The 4,148-nt window shown below is 41.4% G+C and overlaps 1 long non-coding RNA gene across 1 annotated transcript; it reads right to left on the reverse strand.

Moving 5' to 3' along the window:
- Positions 1-517: 517 nt before the first annotated feature.
- On the reverse strand, positions 518-3,707 carry LOC125529978. The gene is made up of 3 exons (XR_007292802.1): positions 3,380-3,707; positions 1,125-2,598; positions 518-730 (listed from the first exon to the last, which is right to left on the reverse strand). It is a non-coding gene; the product is annotated as an uncharacterized LOC125529978 (long non-coding RNA).
- Positions 3,708-4,148: the final 441 nt, after the last annotated feature.

Genomic DNA, 4,148 nt, shown 5'->3' on the forward strand with positions numbered 1-4,148 from the left:
AAAACAACATTTGTTGGCAGCCGTTGCGACTGGACGCATGGTAATAGGTTATTGCCACAAAAAAACAACCGTGGCAATAAAGTCTGCTATTGCAACAACCATGCAGGAAGTTGGCACATATTTTCCCGTGGTAACACTCACCTGATGCCACAATTTGCTTTGTGGGGATACCTTTAATGCAACGTGTAACAAATCATGGCGACTGATAGCTCGTGGCGATAGACATTTGTGGCAACAACCTATGCCAACGATGCTCGTTTTGTGGTGCATGCTCTTCCGTGGCAATAGTCAATTGTGGCAATAAACTATGGCAACGATACTTGATTTCGTGGTATTAGACATTTTGCCACGAACCACTACACTTGTGGCATTAACTTATCGCAACAAATATTCCAATCGTCGTAACAGGAAATTGCAACATAGTAGTTTTAGTGGTGATAAATAGGTAACACAACAGGTGAAATGTTTGTTGCGAGAAACTATTGCGACAATTTAAACTTTTCGTGATGCTAACATGTGGCAACCGAAAGTGGATTGTGGTAATAGCCTATTGCAACCATAAAAAAAATACATGCATTCAATTACAATATTCAAAACCATACGTATAATATATAGATTCATAAAATTCATAATTCTCATAGCAAATATCCATCAAATGATACTCAAATGTAATTTGGCCATCCTAATTAAGGCCAAGACTAACTGTCCAGTCGAGCTAGATCTTTGGATCCTGCAATCAAGAAATCAAAAAAATAGTTCTAGTTAATGAGTCCAACATAACATACATCATACAATTATTCCAGCCCTTGTTAAAAATAACTATCACCAAACTATTTGTGTCAACAAGCATGTAACTGAGGGATCAGAACAGTTTTACAAGTGTAAATGTCTAAAGCATAAGCACAAGTACATGTACTAAAAGCATCCACTGTTGATTTAAGTTGTGACTCAATCTGGAGTTTCGGTTAAGTTCATGTCCCTAGCTAGCACATATTCGTTTTTTCAAAGTTGTGACTCGATGCAGCAACAACACATTGTGAAAGAGAAGAAGCAGCTAGCTAATTATGAAGGCCATACATATAAAATGCAGGTGAACATTAAGAGAAAGCAAGGTCGTGACTTACCACTTTAAACATTTGAGAATTCCTTGTTCAGCTTGTATGAGCGCACTTGAAGAAATAACAATTAGAGCGCACTTGAAGAAATAACAGTTAGCCTTGCACCTGGAGTCTTATTAGGACTAGATCTCTGAAAAAGGTATTTTGCAAGTTTGGACTACTATCTTATATGTCAATCCTCTTCGTTGGCACCTGCAAATAGAGTTTGCTCTTCAATCTGGATTTAGTACCTTTAAGAACCAGTTGGACAGTGTCAGAAATACTAATCAAGTTAATCATAAGGCATGTAAGCAGGATCTGATGAATATGGCATGAAACACCAGCAATGTGAAGCTGGAACTAGGAAGAACAAAAAACAGAGTAAAAATGTTTAAGAAAGGGAAAAATGGGCAGTTTTTTCACATCAGGATCAGTATATTTCCTTGGAAATATCATCAGAACCCTGCAAAGAACCCAGGCGATCTCCAGAAAATTGAGGCCCCTGGACTGTGGCTAACAACAAATGAACTACATGCCACATAATCAAATTAAACCAACATCTAAGTAGCCAAAATGACTGAAATTATAAGGGGAAGCAAGCATATTAGGAATAACATATATACCTAAAACTTAAAGTTCTGACATTGACAGAAGTAGCTAGTTTCATTCAAATCTAACTCTGCATATATACTCCAAATCTAACTAGGAGTAGCTGTTTGGGGCAAGTTGTATTGGAAATTAAACTAAAATAATGCATCTGTTCTAATGTAGTGGTCTAGTACAGCATTGACTGTACAAGTTATTTTCCATGCTTGTCTCAATTAGCATGTTAGTGCCTTCTAGTACTGACCAACTCAAGAAAAGAGCCTCTAATTAGGAACGATTCCAGCCATGAGATGGGCAACAAATAAACATGACAGAAGGAATTCCCAATCATACAAAAGAGGAACATGGAAATTAGAAATAGCCATGTGGTGATGTCAATATGAACAAAATATTCACATTGACTATGGGAATGCGTCAGGCAAGGGAAACGTACATGCCTGCTTGTTCTGGCGACGGATGATAGCATAGGCACAACAATGATGCTATAGTGCTCCATGGACGAGATCATGGGCCTCACCGCCCTAGGACACACAGAGGAACCAAGGATGCCGCTCGTATCGGTGCGGCCGTCAGCCATGACCACGTCGTCCATCTAGGGCTTTCCCCTCTCGTATTTCGATCAGGTGTACTGACTGGTTTTTTGTGGCTCCTTGAAGAAGTGGCTGAATCGCACACGTACAGCTGGTTGAACCAGACCTGCAGTAGGCACTTACCCCTTCGCCAAAGGGGCCCACGACCTAGGTCCCTCTTCTTCATGTTCTCTCTTCTCCAACAAAAACAAGCAGTTCGGGCACTCTCAGATCCATGGCGATGAAGAACACATATACAGGATTTGAAGCCCCCTAATTTTTGGGGGCCCTGTGCAGTCACCCACCTCACATCCTCGTCAACGGCCCTGCAAAGAACAGTGTGCATCAGACAAGAACCACCAGAGATAAAGCATCAAGACAAACCGAATACGAGATAAAGCATCAGACAAGAACCCTAATTTTTGGGGGCCCTGTGCAGTCGCCCTGGAATTAAATGTGGAACCTATTTTGCGCATAATGTAACCAGGATGGATACTTGGTAAAAGGTGATGAAGTCTTACATTTACCTAAATAAAAAGGTAACCCTGATGGGTAGTTGTAAAAAGTGATGCTATCACCCATTGGATTATATATCAAACAAGCATATGAGATTGAGATACGAGAAATATAATAATTGAAGTGAAATAAATAGACAAGTTTCTGCTGTATTTTCATAGTGAAGTTGGGATATACTACACTAAAATGATCATACATGTACTAGAACCCTTACCATGAAAAGCACTATGTATTACACCTACATTCCCTATCAGTAAAGTACATGTCCGTGTTGCTCTTCACAATTTCTAATACCCAATTTGACAATCAGTAGACCTATTTAGCTGAATTAAAAAATCGCACAGGTATTCGGGTATGTATGTATACGTGCCAGTTTGAGAGTATTCGAGTATGTATGAATATGTTACGGGTATTCGGGTATATGCATCTCCACCATGGGCAGGAACACGTACGTACTACTATTATTACCAGGAGAATCAATTAGCAGCGGGCATGTACCCTCGATGTCGTCCTTGCATCTTGCTCCCCTTGGCACTAGTACACAAACAAGCAAGCATCCTGTTGGATGGATTATTGTGGAAGGTAGCTTACATATGGATCGATTCCTCGTGGATGCTAGCGGATGACGAGGACCGGTGGCTCCTAGCGCGGGAGGCGCGCATGGTCCATGCGCTAGTTCTGTGCAAGCCGCTTCAATTCTTCATGGCCGCCCGGAGGGAGGGATGGCTGCCGACGACCCCGGCTAGATCTGCCCAGGATTGCGGCGACTGCGCGCTCCTCATGGCCGCCTCCTCGAGCCTGGTTGGGAGGAGGGAACGATCCTGGGGCCCAGGGTTGCGTTGGCGACTTATATACAGAGAAAGGGGCGAGCGGTGGCGGCATGAGGCGACTTGCGGCGTGGTATGCGGTGGCTTCGATGGGTAGGCGTGCGTGTGAAGGATAAGGAGAGAGAGGAGATAAAAGGATAGGGCACCTGCAGGGCCACAGCCGTTCGATCTAAGCAAACATAACAGTTCCGATGTGTGATCCATGAGAGGGCCATCTTGACCAATCAAAACACGGTGTATTTTTTAGTGGTATATTTTTGCACTCGGTAAAATTTTAATATTTTTTTTCTTCCCTTATCTTTTTCTTGCTTTTTTAATAAGGCCTATTAATGGATATAAATAGGATTTTCTTTAACACCAAAATTTTGCCAACATTTTTATGCACTTGTGATTTAAATTTGAATTCTATGCAATAAATGACTATAAATGCATTAAATGTACGAAAGAACCCATGAAACTTGGGAATTGTCACTCAAATATGGTCTACTTTCTGTGCAAATTTAAGTTGTGCCATTTCAAACCTATTTCCGTAC

This window comes from Triticum urartu, unplaced genomic scaffold (assembly GCF_003073215.2).
Source record: "Triticum urartu cultivar G1812 unplaced genomic scaffold, Tu2.1 TuUngrouped_contig_5989, whole genome shotgun sequence".
NCBI lineage: Eukaryota > Viridiplantae > Streptophyta > Magnoliopsida > Poales > Poaceae > Triticum > Triticum urartu.